Here is a 25,681-nt window from a genome sequence, read left to right as displayed (position 1 = left end):
CATCAGGAGTTGAAGTGATTCAGCCTAAACTATGCATTCGAGAAATTCAGGTAATCCAGGAAAATAATTTGGATTTATGGATTCGTTAAAAACTAAACTCTCTGACCTTGGTGGCCGGGTACCACTAATCCTTAATTTTAGAGAGGAAACTTCAATTGTTCTAGACAGAAAGTTAGCACTTAAACTTTTCCTGTCCTACTATCCACTAGCCAACTTTTAGTCCCTTGCAGTCAGGGCAATTAAGTGCAAAGAAAGAAAAAAGAGGGGAAGGAAAAGCAAAGCAAAAATTGGTGTCTCTTTTCACCCTTCTCTTTTCAAATGATACTGTACTTGATACCCATGAAGACTCAGTCCCTTTCATAGCAAATGCTTGTATTAAAAAAAATTTTTTCATCTCCACCTAACAAACCCTTGGTCCTTTCAGTATCTCAAGTCTAGACCCGAAGAAAACTTTGACTCTCTTGATCATGGCACCTTGAGGAGCTCATTGCTATTTTGTTTTCAGTTCACAGTAAATCACAGGATCAATTAGGTTGGAAAAGGTCGAGTCCAACCTATGACCAACCACCTCGTCAACTAGATCATAGCACTAAGTGCCATGTCCAGTCTTTTCTCAAACGCCTCTGAGAAGTGACTCCACCACCTCTCTGGGTAGTCCATTCAAATGCCTAATCACACTTTCTGTGAAGAAATTCCTCCTAATGTCCAACCTAAACCTCACTTGGTGCAGCTTGAGGCCGTGTCCTCTCATCCTGTCACTAGTTACCCAGGAGAAGAGGCGGATCCCTGCCTGGCTACAACCTCCTTTAAGGTAGATGTAGAGAGTGATAAGAACCCCCCTGAGCCTCTCCTTCTCAAGGCTAAACACCCGCAGCTCCCTCAGCTGCTCCTCATAGACTTATTCTCCAGACTCTTCACCAGCTCTGTTGGCCATCTCTGGACTCGCTCCAGCACATCAATATCCTTCCTGTAGTGAGGGGCCCAGAACTGGACACAGCACTGGAGTTGTGGCCTCACCAGTGCCAAGTACAAGGGGACAATCACTTCTCTAGTCCTGCTGGCCACACTATTGCTGATATGAGCCAGGATGCCATTGGCCTTCTTGGCCACCTGGGCACACTGCTGGCTCATGTTCAGCCACTGTTGATCAGCACCCCCAGGTCCTTTCCTGCTGGACCACATTCCAGCCACTCTTCCCCCAGCCTGTGGCGCTGCCTGGGGTTGTTGTGGCCAAAGTGTAGGACCCAACACTTGATCTTGTAGAATCTCATACTGTTTAGGAGGTTTAAATTAAAACCATTCAGAATGTATAAGGTGAAATGGAGCACTTCAAAGCTTTATGAAACAGTATGAACCTGATATACAAATGTCTGCAGATGTGGAAAGACTGTTTTCCCATTCCACTTGAGTACTAGAGTGAAGTAAATGTCTCTGCACTTCTGTTTTAAATGTCTTAGTGGTTTTGCTGCTGGTGAAGTGCTATATTATTACTTGAGATAAACATGGGTCCTTTCTGCAGATTTTTTTTGCAGTATTGGTTTGCTTTAAAGCATACCTTAGATTTCCATGTAACCTCAAGTAGAACAAAGCAGTAGCTTCAGACTGCTCCAGGAAAGTTTACTGCGTTGTCAGTTGAGATTGAACTGTAGCAGCTTATTTCTCCTTACAGACATTTATATGGAAGCAAATTTTTATGACAAAAATTATGTATTAGTATTACCAGAAACTGAATTTTGAGTGCCAGTCACTATTGTGGTGGATCATATTGGGAAGGAACAATATTGTATGACCTCTTGGACCAACTAAAGCCAACTGACTTCAGTTCAGTAATGAGTAATTGCAACTACTTTTTTTTTTTTTTTTTTTTTTAAGCAGTTGATTACAATCCCAATCGAACTGATTGAAAATCATTTTGGGCATTGTGGGGGAAAATTGCTCTTTCTTTTCTTGTGATATATATTATCAGACAGTTATTAGGTGGCAGTGCTGCATTTTAGTGATGTCTGCCAGAATCAAATGCAAACAGGAAGGACAGAGTTGTGTAGTCTTCTTCCAGTTACAACAATAAAAAAGGGCACAGGGGGAAAAGTCTTTTCAAGTTGAAATAAAATTTGCAAATGAGGAAAGTTTTTGCCAAATATGAAAATTTGCCTTACTACAGAAGCAAATTACTTGGTGTCCAGAGAATGGAAAACAACAACAAAAAAAAATTTAAAAGTTATTTTGTAGGCTAAAAGTTCAGTTTTTACCTACCAGAGTAGCCTTTTCTACTGCTTTTAACATGGTGCTGAATATACTGTAGTGGAGGAGGGCTGTGGGTGGTGAGGTGGATGCCCAGTGTGCCTTGGCACAAGGATCCTTGTGGCTTCCGAAATAATCATAGCACCTCTTGGTGACCTCCTTGGGCTCTGGGAGCTACTTCTGTTTCTGGAACACCAGAGACTGGCGCATCTGACTCTGTAGAAATAATACCAAACTGACCACAATAACAGAGTTGAGGCACTCTTAATCCACCTGCTTTGGATATTTGTTCTGTTGAAACTAAAGTTTCCTTAATAAAAATGTATTTCTTACAGGGTTGAAAAAATTTCTTCAGACCACTCTGAGAAACGTAATCCGAATTTTATACTGTCCAAATCCTGGGAACAAAAGTCTTTCATCTTAAACTTTTATACCTTGTGTCCTCCAGAATTATTTGCAGGCTTTTCTTCTCTTGTTATTATGCTGTTCTCACTTTCCAGAGTATGGGTTGGCTTTTTTGCCCCCATTCTCTCATTACTTTAACTTGTTTCCCTTGTTTCATAGATCGTGTGTTTTCTTCTCTACACGAAGGCTTCTACTTCAATTTTTAAAAGTCATCCCAAACTAATCTTCACAGCCCCATCTTGATACTGGTACATGTTGCACTTCTATCAGCACGGACATGCCAGGATGAATTCAGTTCAGAACCTGAACAAGCAAACCACCTGCCACACACATACGCACCACCTAACTTTGTCATTCCGAGCATGTGCAAACACTCCATTTTGTCATCTTTCTTTTCTTCGTTTAGGTGTCCTTTCTGCTATATGGAATTGCAACAGTCTCTTTAGAATGCTTTACTACCTCCAGGTATGCCTTCCTACAGCCAAATGCTTGCAACATTTGTTTCCAGAGACTAGGCAATTAATATTGCCAGCCTTGTTTCTAGTTATTTTTCCACTCCCCTCAAGCTAAGCTCTCTGTCATTCTGCTGTTGGCAAAGTTTTATAACAAGCCTGCGGTATAATTGCTTTCTGTATCTCCTATTTATTTTTGACCTTAAAATCCTTCTGAGTTTTGTGCAACCTCCTCTGCGGCTGTCCCATTTTGGAGCATGGTTTTGTCACAGCGTGCAATTTCCTTGGGGCTTTCCTTGCTAATGCTTAAGAATATCCTTCTTATCCAAGGCAAATCTACCCTGCTGTAGGAAGTACTGCAGAAGATTTACAAGGTAATATTCCTCTCTTTAATTTCAGAAAGAAATTATTAACTAGGTGCTGATAACTTTGCAAGACCTAAAAAAAAATGTCCTTGACCCCATCCAGCTGCTAAAAGTGTTAGTGTAGTGGTAATACAGTTGATTCTACATTCAAAGTAAGGTTCTTGGCTATCACTCCTAAATTCCCTCAGTTCTGTTCCATGACTTGCACCACAGGGTTCAAGTCCAGTAGGGCATTTTTGCACCCTCACTTTAAGGAACAGTGTCTGTATTGCTGCCTCACCAAAAATGGTGCCTGTTGTTCTCAAGTGCTGGTAAATCAGATGTTTTCCACTCAAGAAAGAAGAAATAGAACTCTTATTAACTTATCTCTAACTTAGAATTTGCTTTTCCATATTAAAAAAAAATCAAAGACTTATTCAACAGGAATTTGGAAGTTAATTATCAATAAATTCCCACGTGGGAAATTGATTGAAGGCTTAGAAATTATTTAGATTCGGATGCTTGCTGCAGTGGCAGAGGTGGCAGCTTGGAATTCTCTTTAGTGACTAAGGAAAGCACTGAACAACTTTCCACAGGGATACAGTGTGTACTGTGCTGTATGACACCAGTGTGAAGCACTTTGCAGAGCTTTTAATTTAAAATTCAGGTACCATATTTGTTAAATAGTGCTGCTCCTGCCTGAAAGCATTTTTCTGTCAAATAGCTACCTTTGTTTTCTTTTGAATTTTATTGTGTTCTATGGCACACATCTGGTACAGCAGAAATTATATTCTTTTAATCAAATGCTTTCTCTTTTATAGTGGCAGGGGGAAACCATTAGCGTTAGTGACTAGTCTGGCAAAAACATGGGGTTTGGGTTGACACCAACAGCAAAGGCACAGGTTTCAGACAACCTTGTCAGATCTACTTTATACACTGCTTGAATCAGATTGTTCCTTGACGTGTGCACTGCTGCAGAAGGCTTTTCCCCACACTGTATTGCTTGTTTTTAAAACACGTCAATATACTGGAAACCATGAACATTCATGGCTTGCACAGTAGCATACTGGTATCTGGTCTAGAGAAATGAGCAGTCCTCCCCACTTGGAAGTACTGGCCTTTTCCTTCCATTTTTTTTGCAAGGTCTGTGTTCATTAGTTTTTCTTTATAGACATTTGAGTTCTCTGGGTCACCAAGAACAGTTGCCAGCTTTTTATAAACATCAGTCCATAACCTTAGGATGTTTGTTGTGTCCTATATCAGGCTGACTAAATACGATTTTCCATTGGGAATAGCAGCAGTGAAGCTTGTTTGCTGAGTGTAATTGGAGCTTTTCCTCATCATCCCTGACTTGGTGTGCCACTCATGCTGATGGATTGAGGGCACAAAGGCACATAATAAAGTTCCTTTTGACAAGGCAAAGTTATTCTAAGCTGGGACTTGAATCAGCAGCATGTCTGCCATTCTTGGTGAGCTTCACATCAGGATAAGACTGCAGAAGATCAGCACAAGTCTAAATCTTTCACGAGGCAATGAACATTTTATGACTCTGCTTTATCTAGCAAGGAATACATGCAGTAGAATAAATGAGACAAACTCAACTTCTCTCATATTCAGATCAGTGGCCAGTTATTATGATGCCCTTATAACAGAACGAAATTACACTAAGGGGAAGATTTTGTCAAAATATTTGCATTGAAATACTTTTTAATAAAGAAGCCAAATAATCTGATTTCCTTCAGCAGAAGAATATTCCAAAGTGTAGAAAGTTTCCCTGTGCAGTGTGCTTGCTCAGAGATGTTAAGATAATTGCAGTTAGAAGATTGCTGTCACTTCATTAAGTGCAATGGATGACCTGATTATTTTTAGGGTGCTAAGCATCCTAAGAGTACCTAGCTAAATGTACAACCACACCAGGAAATAAAACATGAGATGATCCATCTGGATATTGTCTTAGTTTAAATGTGTTCTCAAATCTAGCAACTGGTTTTTTGCATCTCTGCCCCTTTTCTTTCTAAATGCCTGTCTTTCAGGAGGCTGTGGTTAGGGAAGTGTGGGCTAATGCTTCTGACAATTCAAATCCATATCAAAACCATGATGATTTTAATTTGTTATTATTTTATGCCAGAAGAGCTATTCAGAGGCTTATTTCTTGGAGGTCTCTAGATAACATCTGACACAAGTTGATTTCCCTTTTTTCTGTTGTCTGGGAACCTGGGCTCCTTTCATTCCTTTAGGCAATTTCTCCAGGTCAAGGCTGAGGCATGTATCTGGGCTGTTTGAAAGGGCATTATCTGCTCTTACTATTTCTGTTTTAGATATGGCATTTTGATTGCCAGTATCAAGGCAATTACAGTTGACAGTGTCTAGTAAAACAGCCCTTCTCAAGCAATGAAAGATACTGTCAACTTCAATGTTTACTCACAATCAGAGCACTATCAATATTTTTTTTTCCAAGAACATCTTACTTTCTTTTCGTTTATTACTTACCATCACTATTCTATTATGGAAGGGGTAAAAAAATTCTATATAATTTTACTGACTTCTTAATAAGTCAAAAACTGAGATATTGGTGTTGTCTTGGATAAGAGAATTTCTATCTTCCCCTCAGCTCTTTTATCTCTTCTCGCTTATTCCCAGGGCTCACTTTCCCCCTGTTCCCTCTATCTCAACGTATTCTTCCCTTCTAGTTTTGTATTCCAGGCTTTTCTTCTAAAACAGGCTTTCCAGTCCCTTTAAATAGGTCTCATTCTCTCTCTCCTTTCATCTCTTGCTCCTGTCCTGCTTGCCTTTGACTTGGGTATGTTTCTTCATCGTGTGTTCCGGATCCAGGTCTGGTAATGCCTGATGCAGCCCCGGGTGAGCACTGGACTCCCTCCCTTGTGCAGTTCTGTAGGAAAGTCTCTGCCAAGGGGACAAAAACATCAGCTTAGAGGCTTGCAAACTGGCCTCATTGAGATGAATTTTCACAGAAAGGGACGTATAAATGAAGCAAGTGATTCTATAGAACTCTGGCAACACTTTCATCAAGTGATCTGAAGGACTTTTACAAACATTAAGACCCTGCTGAAGTAGGTGCTACAATACAGGTGGACACAGATAACTATTAAAGAGATATTCTAGCAGATCATAAGTGAGGTTGGTACTCAAGAGATATGTGGCTGAGTGGGCCTGCATTTATGGCATTTTTTTACTAGAAGAGTGGAGTTTTAATGGAGAGAGATAACCTTGATGTCTGGGTTTTAAGAGTCAAAGGAATTGATCTCAGTGGAGATGTTAATGTGTATCTCCTCCACCTCAGGTGAGTGGCCTAACACTGGGGAACAGGCATTAACTCACTACATTTCAGCATACACACAAAATCTAGATTCTCCACCCGTAGGGGCAAAGATAAGAGGAAAAAAATATTGTTCAGAGGTTAGGACTATTGTAGCTTTGTATCCTGAGTCTTCATCATGAGCAGCACTTGGCAGATACATTTCTATCCTTCAGGGAACAGGCATTGCACGTACTCTTTCCATCTTCTCTTCCCCATGCCCCTCCCAGCTCTTCTCATTGTATTAATACTCCGTATTCCTGAGACATGGACATCTGATTTGTGTCTGTCTAACTGAATTGTAAACATTTTTTTTCTCAAATTAATCACTACCCAATCCCAATTTCGTTTGCCTTTGATGCCTGGTTTTAATTGCCTTAAAGTAGAAAGCTTCAGTGAGCAGAGAAATTAAAGTTGCAAAATCCTGATGGCTTTTTTTATTTTTGTTTGCCTCCACAGTCAACTTAAAGAGTATATTTTTGGTTGGGTTTTTTTTTTTCCCTCTTTTTTTTTTTTTTCCCTTAAGCAAGTGAATGTCTTATTAGTTTTCCATCCCTGACAGAGCTGCAGGCTTAGCTGCAATGGATAGACTACATTTTAGCTCCAGAACACAAAATGTGTTCCGAGTTGCCTATGCTCTGAAAGAGATCTTGCAAGTCAATGAAATGAGCTCTCCCTTTCTTTTGAAGCAGAGCTTTGCTCAGGAAGAAAACTGCTATTTGGACAGATTGAAACCCCTAATATATAATGGCGTCTCAGGGATATCATGAAAAGGACAAAAGTGGGAATGAAGCACATTGTATCCAACTAAAAAGCCAGAAGTAATTTAGGACAATTGCCTTTTTTCTTTTATCCAGAAAATGTATCTTCCATGAAATCAGAACTTTTTGTGGGAAAAGTTCAATTTTGACTGTGTTTTCCCTTAGGGTGAGGCAGACGAAATACTGGTTTCTTGGACTAACCCCAAATGCCTTTATAGCTCTCTGTTCAGGATTGCAGTGGGTGTCATTTTGCTGCCTGAGTTCATGCGCAACAAAGTTTGTTATTTTTCATGGGGATTGTTTTTCATCCCTCTGATGAGACAGCACGTCTGCTCCAGCCACTCTGTGGCATGCCATGGAAGTGACATGACTTGAGGAGCCTCATCAGAGTGCTGTTGGGAAAACTCTACACAAGGAATAATAGCATTTGATTGTCTGTCTGTGAGAGAGCCATGCAGCAGTATGCACTTGAATGATGAATCGACTCAGGCAGGTACTACAGGTCACCTATATAAAGCAAAGTAAAGCATGCTGATAAATGAATATCCTTTTTTTTTACTTTAAAAATAAAATAAAAAAAAGTGCTGCTTTACAAATTGTTTGGGGTTTAGAACTTAATGAAGTGTAATAGCAAAGTCAAAGGGTCCCATGTTTTCTCAGACTGAAGAGTGAGAGAAAAATCCCCTTGGTGTAGGAAAAGTTAATTAATTATTGAGTGAAAAAGAAGCTGTCTGTCAAATTGCTAGATTTCAAATCTGAAATTTGTTGCCTTTTACCCACTTGGGCTTTTTTCTAGAACCAATATAACTGCTTTTTCCCAGTATTGACTTTTTCTTAATGACTTCTGCTTGTAGTCTTCTGTAATAATTTATGCCATGATCATGCTCAGTTATTATCTGCTGACTGATAATAGAGTTTGTTTTACAAACAGCATTCATTGTAATGTAACTGTTCAGTACTGGCACAGCAAGACACTGTAATAAATTCGGCAGGTTAATGCCATTCTTTACTCAGCTGTTGCTCAATTATCCATCAGAAAGTGTTTTGTTTTCTGTTCATTGCCTGTGACAGCCCTAGGGAGAGTTTTTTGGCGTTGTGGGTTTTTTTTCAGCATTTAGGTGTAAAAGGGATTTTGATGCCTTTTTACTTCTGAAATGTATTTTAAACATCCTATTGGAAAGTTCAGGATGTTCTTGAGGGGCAAAGACATAGCCTTTATTAACTGGTTTTTTTATACAGTTACCCTTTTTGACCAGAATAGTTATTCAGAACTGAAGATCCACAGGTTGTCTTTGTAAGGAAGAAAAGTTGGCAATGAGGCCAATGTTTTTGGTCACTGTGTTGATTTGAAAACCAGGGACATCAAACACCATGAAAATCTGTTGTTTGCAGATCGTGTTGCCCAGAAGCCTCTCTAATCTTGTTTCTGGACCACTGTCAGTACTTGGTGTTTGATATTTACTCTTTCCTGAATATGATGTTCCTGGTTTTCTTCCTCATTGTGTCACTCCCTCATATGTGCATTATAATATATACAGCAACTGGGCTTTTCTCTCATTCCTTAAAAAAATTACTGTTTTTTCTCTCTTTCTTTTTGCCTGACTTTATACAGAATGAGGGGTTTTTTGGTTTTGTGCTAGTCATTGCTCGTGCATGTAATTTGTGTGTGTGAGAGAGAGAGGTACACACACATGTTCACATGCTCCCAATTCTTGCTGACTGTTTCAACAGTGTGATACCATATCTTCGTACATCCTTCATCCTGGAATGACTGCTAAAGGGAGCTTTTCCCTTTTGGAAAGGCCATCACTGTTATGCCAGTCCCATCCATCTTTTAGGGAATGCAGATATAAAATTATTTTTTAATGGTGTAGAAGAGGCGTAAGTTCAATATGTTTTCAACCACAGAAGGGGAAGGAAGGGAGGGAGTGTTCCTCCAGCTCATTAATCAGAATGAGAATGAGAAATTGAAACAGCTTCCTAGTCATTTACTATTTGTTCCAAAGTTAATCTATCTAAATATTAGTGCACTGATGATAGAGAAAAAGGAGGGTAAGGGGGGAGCCAGGAAAAGAACCTTGTCATTAGCTTGTCACGTGCTGTACATGGGAGACCAAAGATATATGTACTATGGCATCTCTGTAATGAAAACTTGAGCAATAAAAATAGTTTATTCCATGTTCTGGAAAAGGAACTCTCAGAGGAAACACATTAACAGTATTTCATATTACAAATTATTACTGCATATTCAGCTATTGTTTCAAATGAGAATTGTGTGTATTACAGGACAAGGGAAGGAAGATATAGTTGGTATTTCTTCTCTAAGCACAATTAAGATTTTATGCATCTGGCTATATCAGTTCTACCCTATAAATTTAGGTTAATACTTTAACAGAATGATGAGTCCATTGTCCATAGGATACTTGATGAACTTACACATGTCATTCAGGTTACATTGTTAGTGGCTGAATATGTGAGTCTCCTCATTTCACTGTTCCTAAACAGAAGAAGGTATTTTACAGTGTGGCAATGAGACTTGTTGAATATATCTAGTAAGGGGTCATCTCCCACACTGAATTTACAGATTTCATTTTGCAGAAGTTAGATACTATCAAATAACAGTATTTGTGCTGAGTGTGAATAGTGTTTTTCCCACTATGCCTATAAATTTGGAATTAATTAAATGCTTTGTTTCATCCAGTTCCCTCTCTCCACCCAGCAGGATGGTGTGTGTTTGGAAAGCTGGTTATTTTCATTACCTTCTTACCCTATAATGAATTTTATGACCTCGCATAGGAAGTCATAGTTGTCTTCACAACAATTTGGGAGAAAGTTTAAAATACCACTCAGAGTTTCTATATTAACATGTTGCCAGCAGAAAGCTATTTCTGTGTTGTTAGAATGTGGATTTTTCTCCTTCCTCCTCTAGCCTCCATTCTAGTGGAAGACATATTCCTACTTCATCTTCTTCTACCCTTTATACTCCCAAAAAACAGCCTCCATTTCTGTGTTTAGTTGGCTCTGATTGAGTACTTCAGTTTCCAGTTTCTGAATTCTGAATGAAGTGACTGATATGTACTTGCACTTTGGAATTTGGCTTCAAATATGTGTGAAATTGAGAGAAAGAAAAATTATTTTTCTTGCTGGTTTTGTTTCTGGATATATAAATTGAAACGTCTTAGAGACAACAGTTGTTCCAGAAGGGGTGTGCCACTGAAGTTCCTAGTTCTTTGTCCCATTAAGCAGCAGAAAACTGAGTCTAGAGGAAACTGGCTACTGCTTCCAATTTCTGCATTAGCTTACATAAAAGATGGAAGAAAGAAATGGCATTTTATTTTCAGGTCCTTCAGTCTGGCAGACTGTCAGGCTGGCCTGAGATTAGACCAGGTGAAAGCACACTTTTACAAATCACTCTGAACTTAGAGAAGACCTAGGCTGATATTTGCAGAAACCAAGAGAAGCAGTTAACATAGGTTTAATTCAACTGTTATAATTACTGCTTTCTGGAAACACAACAGTGTCTTATCCTGTTCACCTTTGTTGTGACCTGGCTGGATGGGATGCTGAACACAGCTGCCTTGGAGAAGGCTCTGAAGAAGCACTGCATAAAGCTTGCATTTTTAATCTCATGTACTGTTCACATTTGTACCTTAATGCTGTTGCATCAAAACAGTAGGATGTCTAATCCATATCATCAATGCTGTTTCTTCATTTATATTTACATTAAAATCATGTTAACAGTATCATTAACTTCTTAGTGATATTATAGTATAGCCTTGTGAGTGTATTTTCAAAATGCTTCTTGTTGAAAGAGATTTCCAAAGTACTTTATTGCTAGCCAGAAATTGTTCTAGCAAACCAGTGAAATGCTCTCTAATTAAATGAAAGTAGTTCATTTTCCCTTTTCTTCCCCTGAGATTGCAAGTCACAGTGGCACCCACAGATATCCTGCCTCTGTACTCAAAATGACAGTGAGCTTTTTTTCCTCTTCACAATTGCCTGGCAGAGGATCTGAGCCACTCAATTTACTTGCAGTCCCCACATGCTGTCAAAGATACAAACCTGAAAAGTTCTGGAGGGTGAGAGTGAACACTGTTGCAGAATGAGTAATGGAAGTGTTGAGTTACCGTGGAGTTGCCCATCTGAGGTAGGTTATCTTGCAGCTCAGGTGTGAATGAGGACACTGCACTGAAGACATACTGTGACAAAACTATGTAATTTTGTAGAGGAAACTGTCCAATCTATGATGCAAGTACAGTAGGTTACACAGATGCTTATCGGTGTTCAGCTGACTAGAAATAAAGCAGCTTGGCTCAGAAAATTATATTAAAGTTTTTTGTATTTCCCCCTTTATTTCCTTCAATAGTTCTGGTGTTTTGAAATTAGATTTTTCCTGTGGTGTTCGTGATTCCTAAGAAACACAGGAGACCAAAGTGGGCTTATTATGAATATTCCGCTGTTTCTTTTAACATTCCTCTTCCATGATAATTTATAGTAGTAAATGTGTTTATAACATTATTTTCAGGAAACACACGTGGAGCAGGTACAATCTGAATCAAAACAAACTGATTTAAAAAGATCAAATGGCTGCTGAAAACATCCTTGTTGCTTTCTTCCTTAAAAGAAAACCTGTTAAGTAAGGGTGCTTGCTGTAAGGCTGGATACAGCAATGTGTGTAAAACAAAGAGCTGGCAACTGGAGGAATGTCATCAGGTGTGCATAGCACCAATTAAGTGGAGCATGAGGTTTTTAATGTTTAGGTAAATGGGTGTCTTCTGGTGTGTGTCTTCAGCAAGGTAGCATCTGGTCTTTGCAGTGCCCATTTCAAACCCTCTTGATTAAGAATCTGTCCACAGAGTTCAGTAGTCTTTCAGTCAAGTCTTAAATCATCATCTACAAGTGCAGCCATGTTTTAGATGGATTTTGCTTTCCTAGTGTGCTTTGAAATAGGTAGAATCAGGGACTGCATCTGTGGAGTTTTTTAAGTCTTTCTGTTTCAGCAAAGGCAACGTGTGGCACATAAGTTTGGTGAAAGAAATATGTGGAAATATCTCACCAACTAAATGTCACCCCCTCATTTTTTTTTTATTCAAAATGGGAAATTGTGCCCAGATCTCCCTTGCAATTTTTATCTTCTGACTGAAATTTCAGGAAGTAAATTTCAATACATCAACTTCAAGCAGCAACAGTCAGACAAATAAATGTCAATTTTATACTCTGAATGCTGACTGTTAGCAGACTTTATCATGGAGATGGGGGTAGATAGCGGGAGCAGATTCCTAAGGCAGAAAGACAGTCCGCCAGAGGGACAAAGAAGTTATGCTAATATATGACATGGTTTAGCCATATATAATTTAATGCTTTGCCCTTCAGCAACATTTTACAGGTAAAAATCTGCAAGACTTTATCAAATAATAAGTTTTTTTAATGACATCTTTCTGCTATCCTACATATAGCTGATTAGAAGAAATGTTAAGGGACTGTTCACAAATGTATTCAGAGCCCTGCAGTCCTGTGTCACAGTTGTGTGTGGTGTTGTTAGACTTCTAATTTTTGAGCCGTTGTCCTGCTGAATTCTTCTCTGCACCTTGAAGAATTTTTGTCACCACATCATTTAAGCTGATATTTTTTGGGGAGGCGTTGTTTTTTTGTTGTCCTCTGTGAGCACTGTTTCTTCATCATGCAGCCATAATTGGAATCCCAACCTCCAGCTCTTTAAGTGCTAAAGGCAAATTTGTTATTGAGAGATTTTCATGGCTTTAGTCTGATAAAATAGAGCAACAGATAGAATCACTTCAGTGTTTAGGTTAAACTGTGGCCCAGAGCAGGTATGAGATCTTAAATATGTCCCAGAGTTCCTTGGGAAACAGTAACAGAGCCATTTGTCTGTGTGAAGTGAAACCTGCTCTAATTCGGAATGTTGGGCAAAGCATGATATTTAGAGAGATTCCATAATGTTTGATTCCAAGAGAGAGAGTGTAGTATTCTACACCACCAGCACCACTGAGACTGGAGGTGCTTTGTGCCTTCATACAGACTAGAAGAGGCTGGAAGACATACCTGTGACAACTTCATATTTTGTTATTATTGTCATTTGTCTATCTTGCTATAGTGAGTATAATCCTGTCAACAAACTCTCAGTGGTGGTGGTAGTGGACTCTTGCCGAGTCTGAATACAGGTTGCCAGCACGAGTCAGCATGTAACACGGATAGAATATTTTCCTATTTTGAAAACATTCACTTGACCTGCTGGGATGTGCCCTGCCCAGCACTGCTCATAACCTCTGCTGTTGCCTTGCAGTTTTACAGCATAGGGAGGGTTAGGCCAGACTGGAGACTGCTGACTAGCCCTGTGTCCCTGTTGTTCCCTTTTGTACTACTCTTTCTCCTGGCACAGGGAGGCTTTTTCTTCCCTTTTGGAATAAGAAAAAAAAAATTAGTAACTAAAATTAAGGGCCCAATCCTAAACATTCTGAGAGTAATGTCTGCTGCTATAAAGATTGTAAGATTAACCTGAATTTCCACTCATTATAACAGCTATCAGTGCTCATCTCCCTCAGAAGCTGTTAATATAATTGCAAGATCAAACCAGGTTTCACTGAGAAGGACAAATGTCAGGAAAGGCCTGTTCTGGAAAGATACCTGTGGTGCAGATGTAAAGTTGTAAAGAATTAAAGCCCTCTTTTTATTCTTTAGCTCTTCACTCACCATTATCCTCTGTCTAGTTCAGTGTGTTAGTTAAGCGTAAGTTGAATCTTCACAGCGCTGAGTGCTGGTGTTGAAAACTTTCATGTCCTTAAATTACACTCAGTTTCTTCAAATCTCAAGTGGTGTTTGAAAATTCATTCATTCCTTGCTCCTGACTGAATCAGGGGAGAGGTGCTGAATTAGGTATCCCTCCTTTCCAGTGATGGGACTTGAGGAAACAGTATGAAGCTGAATTGGAGGTTTAGATTGGGTATCAGGGAAAGGTTTTTCACCTAGAGAGCAGTTGAGCAATGGAACAGGCTCCCCAGGGAAGTGATCACAGCTCCAAGATGTCTGAGCTCAAGAAGCATTTGAACACTCTCGGGCACATGGGGTGATTCTTGGGGTGTCCTGTGCAGGGCCGGGAGTCGGACTCAATGATTCTGATATGTCCCTTCCAACTCAGCATATTCTATGATTTTGGCATTTCCTTTCTCATTTCTAGAACATAGTATACAGATCTCCCACATGGCATCCCATCAGAAACGCATACAGCAATTTGCAGGGCATTTAGCCTTCTGTATTACGTTCTGTAGGCTGTAAACATCTTGTGATGGATCCAACCACGCAGGTGGTGGGACTGTGTTGATGTACAATTGACCCAAGTGTGAAAGCTGACATTTGGCTTTGAGAACTATTGAGAGTACAGGTTAGATCAGACAGTTCTTGGGCTAATACTCTGTTTCCAGGAGTGGAATAGGCTTTTCAAAAAACTTTACATTAAGCCAATGTTGGATTATCTCCTTTTCTACATCTTAGATCTTATCCTACCTTTTTATCTTGCTATTTTCTGTAGCTAGAAACTGCTTTAGGCTTTGAAAGAATTAGCTTAATAAAAAACATAAAAAAAAAAAGTTTTTTGTCATTAGTTCTTTTTTTACCTTTAAGTGTTTTACACTGTAAGAAAGCTAATGCTTTTTCAAGCACTGGTTGTGTGTCTCTTTGTCAGGCCCTTTTATCCTGCAGAACAGCCTGGAATATGTCCTAGTGCATATAGTACACCCACAGCCTAGACCACTCACTAGCCCATGAGTACCAGCATTGTTCTGTCTGGCTTGTAGCTGGTATTTGTCTATTGTAGTGGTGTTTGGGGTGAGGTGAGTGTTGATCCCTCTTTCTGCTAACAGAAATTCCACCATGGAATGAAAACTTCAAGATAGAAGTATAATTGAGGTTGGTATATTTCTATCAAAATTTTGTTTCCATTACATTTTCATTTTTAGACAGAAACATCTTTAGCCAGAAATTGTCAAAGAATCATAGAATCATAGCATGTTTGGGTTGGAAGGGACCTTAAAGACCATGTAGTTCCAGCCCCCCCTGCCATGGACAAGGACACCTTCCACTAGACCAGGTTACTTAAAGCTCAGTCCAACCTGGCCTTAAACACTTCCAGGGATGGGACATACACAACTTCTCTGGGTGACCTCTTTCAGCATCTCACCTCCCTCACAGTAAAGAATTTCTTCCTAATATCTAGTCTTAAGCTACCCTCTATCAGTTTAAAGTCATTCCCCCTTGTCCTGTAACTCCATACCTTTGTAAAAAGTCCTTCTCCAGCTTTCTTTTAGTCCTCTTTAGGTACTGGCAGGTGCTATAAGGTCTCCCTGGAGCCTTCTCCTCCAGGCTGAACAATCCCAGTTCTCCCAGCCCATCCTCATAGGAGAGGTGCTCCAGGCCTTTGATCATCTCTGTGGCCCCCTCAGGACTCACTCCAACAGGTCTGTATCTTTCTTGTGTTGGGGAACCCAGAGCTGGGCACAGCACTCCAGGTGGGGTCTGATGAGAGCAGGAGAAGGGGAGAATCCCCTTCCTCAAAATGCTGGCTGTACTGCTTCTGATGCAGCCCGGGATGCAGTTGACTTTCTGGGCTGTGAGCGCACATTGCCTGGTCATGTCAAATGCTTGCAAGATTCCCAACAGTGTCTTGTTAACAAATCCTTCTTAATAATTTTAACATTAGATGCTATTACAAAGATCTAATACTTTTCTGACCAGATAGTTTTAATGCCATGTATTACAACTGACAGCTTGTTCATTAGCATTACTTGCCTTCAGCTTGTGATGTTTGCAAGTATGAATAATCATCGTTATTGTGGAAGAACGCTTTGACAACTATTTGTGACAACTATTATAGCTGTGTGCTGGTTTTATGAGGGGTAAGTGTCTGCAAGTGAGTTAACAGCTTAATCTGCTCCCTTTCTCCCAGCATGACTCACTAGAGCATTTCTGTATGCACTGCTGCCACCTCTCTCCCCAGTTGCTGCTTGATTGACATTAATCTGATCTTTTCATACATGTGTTACCCTCTCTGTGCCATACAGCTTTTGTCACAGTGCTGATGCCACCTACTTTCAGATTCTCATGTGAGATTTCCCTACAAAAGGATGTGACTCATAGGCCCCTCCTGAGATCCATTTAACACACCGAATTAAATTCAAGTAGCTCTTGGTGCTTGTTAGCATGTTCTGACTGACTGACTGGGACCCTTACTCCTTAATCTTGAGATTGTTTGTAATATTAGGTGTGTACATGCTCTGTCACAGATTTATGTCCCTCCAGGGTCCCAATTGCTTTTTATTTTGGCATGGTTTTTTGCTGACGGTGTCTCCGTGAAGAGCTACAAATACGTGGTCTCACTTTACAGCAAGTCCTTCGCGTGCAGATATTTCTCCACTTGCTTTCTTAGCAATTCCTCCTTTTGTAATAATATATTGTGCCCTCTGTTGTGCATACAAACAGTGCATTCCAGTGTCATTGACTGAGCAGGGAAGAGAACGAAGGTCTGTGGCCAGCTCAGCTGTTGAGCCACTGGATTATTCTGAGCAAGGCTTTGTCTTGATTTCCTCAGCCTTGAGATCCATCAGGACCTTGTTAAAGACCACGTGGTGTTGGACCACCCAAAGTACACACATTTGACTGCTATGTCTTTTGGAAATGCTTGAGTCCTCACATGTAGTTTTGAAATAAGGCATTAGTTAGGGCTTACTTTCTTTGTTTCACAGAAAAAATACTCTTGGGGTGCTTTAAACCATGCCTTTGTATCTACCAGGTCTGCCTGAATTTTTGGTTGACCAGCTAGCAATGCTATTAAAGATTTTCACACCACTTCCGTGTGCTCCAACCTCAGTATCTCAAGTGTTTCAAGGGCTTAAGTTCCTCACATAGGTCCTCCAAGTTAAGTTATATTCTAAGCTTGTGTCAGTTCTTGCCTGCAAGTCAAATTACGAATCCAGACTAGTGGGCATTTGTGAAAATGCTGACCTAAGTAATTCTTCCAAAATCCTATCAGAGCCCAGCTGGAGATGAATGAATTGCAGACATGAAAGCTAATGAGAAGGTACCCTAGTAGTACAAGGAAATTCAGCAAAAGTGTTTGTTATTAAAAGGAAAAGGCAAAAGTGGTGGATATTCTTTGTAACTCAAATCTTTACAAGCAAAGCCTGATCCAAGACCTATTTGTGTATTGTTATAGCTTGGAAAGGAGAAATCCAGCCAACATGAGGGGAGCAACAAGTCAAGGACTCCTTATAGAAGATGAATGTGATAAAATCCATGTTGCTGGATGGGCCCAAGGGTCCTGAAAAATTAACTTGATGTGTTTGTGGAGTTGGCATACAATGTCTATGACAAATTGTAGTGATTAGGCAGGAGGCCTGCAAATTCCTGATGATTGAAAATAGCAACTGTTAAACCAGTTTTTTGGAAAGGCAAGGAAGTGGAGGTCCTTTGGAACTCATCAATCCCATTCCCATCACTGGAAAGGGCACGGTGCACATCATCTTAGAGTCAGTTGGACTAAATGACTTCCAACCAACATTTTTTATGATTCTGTTGTCTGAAAATGGAACTTTCTGATTTTTTTTCTCTTTATTTCAGCTAAAGCTGTGTTTCACATCCCCAGCTGTGTTCTACTAAACATTGTGTACTTGTGATGGGCCTCAAATTGATGTTTTTCAGAGTAAGAATTCCTATGATCTTCCAGAAAAGTTAGGATCAGATGTGGAGCTACACATTGAAGCTTAGGTAGCTTGTATTTGGTCTTTTTTGTCCTTAGTAAATCAGTATTCAAGGGTGAATTTCTCCCTTTCTGTGGGATCTTTGATTTTGGGTTCATCTAATACCTGGGGAGAGAATAAATGCAAGGAATTTAATATCTTGAAGAGGTCAGAAAAGGTTGATCTCTTTTCAGTTTATCATGCTGTAACAACTATTTACTGTTTACAGCATTGCTGGTTTTTCTGTCTTTCCCAAGTATTGTGCAGTGGCTGCATGCTAGAGGCAGGCTGCAGAGCTGGTGAGATCAGTAGTCTGGCACAGCTAATTTTCAGGTGATAGGAAAGTAGAAAAACATATACTGCAGTTCCAGAGCACAATGCAATCTTATGTAGGTTTATTTGATACTACTTTAGCTATAAAAATATTGCATTTAATTTTTCCAATTACATGTTATGGGTTTATATTGTTAAAATATTTCAAAGTATACTTAGAAGCTCTGAATTTAGGAGAGACTTCTCAGTTTAATGAGAAGGACATTTGTATTGCTGTTTGTACACTTTGATTAATAGAAGATATAAAAATTTGTCTGATGATTATATTTTCAGGATAACATAATTAACAAAATTTGATCTTTTCCTGATCCAGTGAATGCATTTGAGAGATAGCATTTGTGAAATGTCAGTGTTCTCAATGAAATGAAGACAGTGTAATCGTGCCAAAAAGTAAATTTCACATTCCAGGACTGTTCATGTTGGCACTAAACTACTGCCCCAGCAATCTCGTACTGTACTTCCTGAACCTCTGTCTCTTACACATGCCTTTTACTGTGGTATGGAACATCAGGGGACACTGCAAGGTCGGGGCTCCTTGCCATCAGTGTCAGAGCTAACCAGTCCTGGATAAATCAACCTGCATGTGAAATGAAAGTAATTAGTACTGTAATGTAGAAATTTGCTGGAAAAGTCAGTGCCCACACTGATTTTCATTCTTACACTTCACCCCTCCTACGACCTTTCAGGTGCCATCCTGGTGCTGTGCTTTGATGCAGACCTTGGTGTGCAGGGAGCAGACAGACAGCACAGGCTACCGCACGGGTGGTATCTGCAGCCCTGTGCCAGGGCTGCCACTGCTCAGGGCCCACGGTCCCAGTCTGGGGATGAATGCCATGTAGCTCTGTGGCACAGGACCAGTGTCACTAACAAGCCCAACCGAGGGGACAGGACTCTGCTCAAGGGCCTGCAAAGGTGTGCAGGTGGCACCAAGTAGGAGCTTGCATGTACCATGGAAGGGGATGAAGCCACATGTCATGTGACAGTCAATGTCTGAATTGTAGGTGTGCTTGTTCTCTGAGACCACAACTCAGACAGGAGTCCCACGAGAGTTATTGCACTAGATTTTTGCCACCTCTTTACTGGGAATCATGCAGACTTCCCAATTCCAGAAACAAACCTGCTGCAGGAGAGTAAAGATATTGTTTCCCTGCCTTCTGTGCAACTTCAGTGAGAGAGTGGCTTTATTTTTTGAAAATAAAAAACCCCCCAAAAACCAAGAAAACAAAACTAAAATGCCAGAAGCTCTGTGCTCTTATTGATCAGCTTCAGTGCGATACCATTGCTGCTGGCTCTGTATTTATGTTCCCTCCTACCCCATGTATTGCAATTCTATCAACAAGAGTGATCTGTGAGAATGGAGACATGGGAGAAAATACCCATAGGGTCAGCATGTCATTGTGAAGGAGAAGGAATCATTGTTATGTTTTATCAAATCCTCAGCAGCTTGGTCTGCTGAGGATAAATGTTTTTCCCTTACTGCTTTCTGGAATCCTGGTATTCTTCATCCAGCACGATCCCATAGTGCAATTGAATTGAGATTCATACGGTGCGGATTGCCAGCACGAAAGCATATTTGAGGAGAATTGCCTGAAAAACTTGCCATCTGAGGGGAGATGTTCACAGGATAAATGCTTTCTCCAGCCTCAATTACCTTCAAAACTAAGTCAAAGGTTTCCATATCAAATATACCAAACTCTGTTGGGTAACTGCCAGCATACCAGTGATCTTGTTGTCCCTGCAGGCAGGACTCTGGTCTTGCCAGCCGTGATTCAGGGAGGGTCAGGCTTGATTTAGTCATGCTTTTTCCTAAGCAGCCTTGGGGAAATGCTTTAACTACAGGTGCTCTAGGGCACTAGGCACTGAGTTCTGCTAAAAAGATCTCAGGAGTGGTGGTAGAATTTTGTTTTTCTTTCTCACATTGTTACTGAAGTGATTAGATTTGGGACATTAAATGAAAGCAAAGTTAATTCTCACACTGTTAATTTTGAAGACATATATTATTTTTCACTTACTTCACTAGCACATCTCAATTTGTGATTCTAGAATAAGGATGGGCAGGAGCTACCCAAGCATCTGTAACTAATGCCTGCTTGCGTTGGAGGTTAATTGTCAGATTACCTTAAAATATCTGTAATTTATAATGATTATTAATGGAGAGTTAAGGCTCTGGTTTAGGTTCTTGTATGTGATTATCTGTTCAAATTCTTTATTTTGTGTACCTACTACCTTTAATTAGACCATAATCTTTATAAAGCATACCATTTTGTACTAAATTTTCTTTTTATTAGTCATATTTCCACTCCCCAGTATTCATAAATCCCACATTTGGCTTGAAATGAATACTGTTGGCAAGTTCTGTTAATTTGCCTCAAGCTTTTATGGCCTTACCTCACATTTTTAAACCATTTTTCCCCAAAGCGATGATGACCGGAAACTTTTAGAGATAACTAGTTATTTGACATTGACAAAGACATCAAATATTGCAAGACTTGTAATGAATTCATGGTGAGGCAGAGCATTTTGGAGATGCAGATGACTAAACACCTATTACATCCACTTTTCTAAATTATTAGTAAGTAGCTGTGTACAGAAAGTGTCACTCAGTACTTGCTCATTTTCACATTCAAGCATCTGTCTTTCTCCGAGCCCAGGGGGCCTGTTTTGGGTACAAATGAGGCTTCCACATTTGAAAGCCTGGCTGACACGGATCATGCGATCAAGCACAATATTTTCTCCATATCATAACAGAAAGCATTTGTACTTAATGCCAACTCTGTTGCTTATACTGTTCTGATGGAAGACCAAACACATTAAATGACCAGCAAAGCGATGTTCTTATCCCCTCCCTGCTAGGCTGGCTGCTCCGCATGGAGTGCACACACCATGGTGTTCACGCGTTGTGTTGGATGCCACTGCCACAGCCCAGCCCAGCATTTTGTCCCTGCTGCTGTCGACACATGAGCACATCTGGAAAGACCTAAAGTGATGTTTCAACAAAGCATGCTTCGTTTCTGTGCCAGTACATAATGTGAATACATGCATATAAACTTAGTGAAAGTGTTGAGCCTCCTGGATCTCAGTCTCAGAGGTCTGGGATAACGTAGGAGGAGGAGGAGTGCCTTAATACAGTGCTGTTTCTTTAAGGTGCTATGGTAATACAAATACTACTAATTCAACTGTTTCAGTGATAGGGCTGAGGTTTACAGTTGTTTCGTGTGGTGTGTAAGGACTTAGGAATTAAAGGACAACTTGCATTTCGTTTTGCAGCTCTGTTCATTTACATGGTTTCAAGTTCAAGAAAAAGCTGGAAAGCAATTAGCCTGTAATTATGAGATGCAGCCATTTGTGGTGCTGTGAAGGTGGTTATTTTTGGGTTTTGGTGGGTTTTTTTAACAAAGACATGATAAATGCCATTATTCTTTGATCAAGACTGAGTTAAGCTTGTTTTCTATTAGCAGAAAAGGAAAGCAAAGTTAGGCTCAATCTCTTATTCTTTGCCCTTTGCAGCACATGGTGTTTATAGTTTCCAACAGTGTTTTACGCTTCCTGTACTTAATTGTCACTTTCAAAAATACCCCTGACTTCCAGGAGAAAGAAAATTCAATGTAAATATCTGTCATCAAGGAGATGTATCATTAAATGTGATACATGAAATACATCATTTTGATATAAAAAGCATTCTTTGCTTCCTGGCTTTAATATGGTATTAGGCTACAGCATCAGCAGAACCTTTGCTTTTTCATTCAGTGCAGTATGTCCTGTCTCACAGTGCAGCCTGGTTCAAGCTGTAGTGACTGAGCACTCTATCTAAAAATCTGCTGACTGGTTATAAACACAAATGGTGTGTGATTTAAAACTAACAGTAAGTGTTTGACCTTCCATCCCTCCAAATAACCATTTATATGGTAAGCTTTTTGTCTAGCTACCACAACAGTATAAGGCTTATAACCATTTTAGCCACCTTCTGCAGATACCAGAAACCAAGGCACAAAGAGCAGAGGCAATTTCCTAAGGCCCCGAATGACAACACCAGATTTGACTGTATTTTTCTTTAGGTTGGTTCTCCTTTCAAAGATCTCTGCTTATCTTTATCTATGTTTCACTTCGTTTTCAATAATTTTTTTTTTTATTTTTCAGAAATTGCTGTAGGTACTGATTGGGTCTCAAAATCTTGGATCCAACCATTTGAACACATCAGTATCAGGATATTGAATGCCTCTGAATTCCCTTTTAATGGGCCAAATCTTGCACAATCAATATGAACATCACACTCTTGGATTGTATTTTAGTTTGTATTCAGATCAGATGGCTGACCATTTCAATCCATCTACAGTTAAAGCTGATTTGAAAGAAACATCAAGTACACATGTCCAATTAAACTGAAGGTATCATGCAGCATATAAATTGCAATCCATCATTCTTTTCAGCTTTCCTACAATTCACTGACTGTCTTTAATTCAGAGCATCTATCTTTGTGATTTAGGAATGTACAACGATAGGGCAGAGGAGAACGAGCACGGCTCTCTGTGGTGCTTAACCTTGATGGTCTCAAAATAGGTCTCAACATATTTGTGGTCAACTCAGCAGTGGAATAGGCAGCATATCACTTCTTTCCCTTGCTTTCCTGTGTCACCATGTCCTGTCAGCCTGGGGCTGCTTCCCTGGGCTCTGATGGACAGGTCTGTCCGTACCTGCATTGCATTCTGCTACCTTTATAGATCACATTTGTTTATACATCCCAGGAGATAAAGTGAAATCAGTACCTAATTTGAAATGTCATTTCAACAGCCTCTTTGCGCCACTTGCTTGTGGTCATGAGTCCCAAGTGGCTTCTCAGATAAGCATTCCAAGAATAGACTTTCTTTCTGTTTTTTTATAAAATGTTTTCTGTGAAAAGAGGATGAAGAGGAAATGATGTGAATCAAGTCACGCTGAGGTGAGCAGAGTCCCAAGCTCAGCAGGAAGGGCTATGAACTGCTGTGATCCGTGCTCACCTGTGGGGATGATGGAGAAAGCTGATTCCACCACACTTTCATGTTCCTTGTTCGTATGCATACCCCAGATGTCTTTACCTTCCTGTTTCATTTAATATTACTGTATCATATTAATAATTCAGAAACATACAGATTTCAAAAAAGATCCATCTAATCCAAATTGCTGGGCTGCATGGTCACTATAGAGTTCACACTGTCACCCATTAAGAGAGGGAGCTTAGTCAGAACAAAAGGCTAAAAATTTTTCTCCTGGCCTGTCACTAGTTTCCCTGGTGTGCAATGACTGAGTATTAAGTGTATAGCAAACTTCTCTAAACCACAAGGATTATAGAGCTTGCTTTGAAGAGAAGTGTAAGTAGAAAATACTCCACAGTCTGTAAGTGAAAGGTTCTGTCTCCAGTGGCCTGTTTCATTGTAATACTTATAAACAGTATTTTAAACAAAGTGAAAAACGGAAGGAAGAATTTTAGCCATCCTTATATTTTCACCAACATGTTTAAGACAACTGGGGCTGAGAAATATGTAACTGCTTTCTAATTAAAGTACTTCAATATACAAAGGCTTCCTGGTGCTGTAACTTTAAGGTACAATATGCATTTAATTATCCCCAAGGAAAAATTATTTTCAGAGCGGTGTAGTTCTTCCCATACACAGAATAATATGGTTTACAGAACTGGACCAAGGATTAACAAGGCCTGCAACAGCAATGATTTTAGTGGCTCCTTGGAGATTACAGAATAAACATTTTTAAATCTCATTTATAAGAACTGCATTATTATTATTTTGGTCAAGCCTAATTTATTGTTAACAGGATTATTAAAGTGATATAAACTGAGAATCATTCCTGCTTTGTATTACGCACCCTCTGCTCCCAGTAAGTTTGACCAAAATTCAGCATTGTCATTTACTACCTCATGCAGATGTATAATACTGTCATGATAATACTTAATTGTTTAAGTCTTCCAAAAATAAAATACTTTATCCCAAAGTAGCCCATCTCTTGTTTGTTAGAAGTTCTTTTGCCTTGAAATTAGAACTAGACAAGGTATGGAACATGTAGAACTGTCTGATAGCAGTCATTGTTTGACTTAAAAATTAATTGGATTTTTTTTTCTCCATCTAGCATTTAATAATCAAACATCTTATGATTTTTCAGGAACATAGTCTAAGTTTCTTCATAAACTTCAGAGCAAATTTTAGCTTTATCTTTTAGTTTAACAGTCAAAAATCCAGGCATAATATTTGTTCTTTCAAATTGTGTTTGTACTGTTGAAGCATGTCTTTTGACAAGGAATCTGAATCTGGTTGAAAGTTGGACTTCTGCTGTATATTTCTGGTTTTTCCCTTCTTTAAAATGACCTACAGAGTCATATTGACTGAAGATGTGCAGAGTCCAGAGCAAAGACCTTATTTTAAAGTGTCTTAGTACTGTCTTAAAATGACCATTAGATTCATTGAGGGACATCAAAATGTTCCAAGTGCTATATTTCTCATTTACTCTTTTCAATTTAATTAAGGAAGGGGGAAGAAGCAGAGTGAGAGTGAAGCTGCAACTCCCCAAAGCTGTGGGAAGTGGGGGCTGATAGTGGTTGCTGCAGTCACTAACTGAATGAAAATGTTTGAATCCTGCCTCTTCAACAGTCCTTTATGCCCAGTTGCTCCTGAATCCTATCAGTATTGTATTTGTTCTTGCCAGCTGATCATGGGAGACGTAACTTACCTGGTTACTTCTACGAGGGTACCATTTATGTCTAGTAACATACTTTGTGGTACATTAATAGGAACTGTGATCTATCATGACTGAAGAAGGCCAGGCAGGGTCAGGTCAGATGTGCCTGAGTAGGAAACTTGAGTGCAAGCTCAACCCTATATTTTTCAGAAGTTCAGGGTTTGCAGCTGGCCTTGTTTTAGAGAAAGCAAAGTTTTATTTTTGTGTTTCTGGTTCCTTCTGTGACCAGGAATAGAAGAACTCCAAGGCAGGCTTTGGAAGAGTTTCTTCAGAAATTTCCATCTCCATTTTGCAAGCAGAAATACTTCCAAAGGTTTACACACTTCTCAGAAGTCCTTGCTTTAAGCCTTGGAGCTCTGAT

General features: G+C 39.7%; 1 protein-coding gene across 1 annotated transcript in view; it reads left to right on the top strand.

Annotated features, from left to right (window-relative positions):
* The window catches only part of ALK (ALK receptor tyrosine kinase), a 310,600-nt gene that overhangs the window by 151,828 nt on the left and 133,091 nt on the right, over positions 1-25,681 (top strand). The window lies entirely within an intron of this gene.

This window comes from Corapipo altera, unplaced genomic scaffold (genome assembly GCF_003945725.1).
Source record: "Corapipo altera isolate COAL_440 unplaced genomic scaffold, ASM394572v1 48, whole genome shotgun sequence".
NCBI classification, from domain to species: Eukaryota; Metazoa; Chordata; class Aves; order Passeriformes; family Pipridae; genus Corapipo; species Corapipo altera.
Note: the sequence above shows the minus strand (reverse complement) of the source record. Positions and strands in the feature narration are given on the sequence as shown.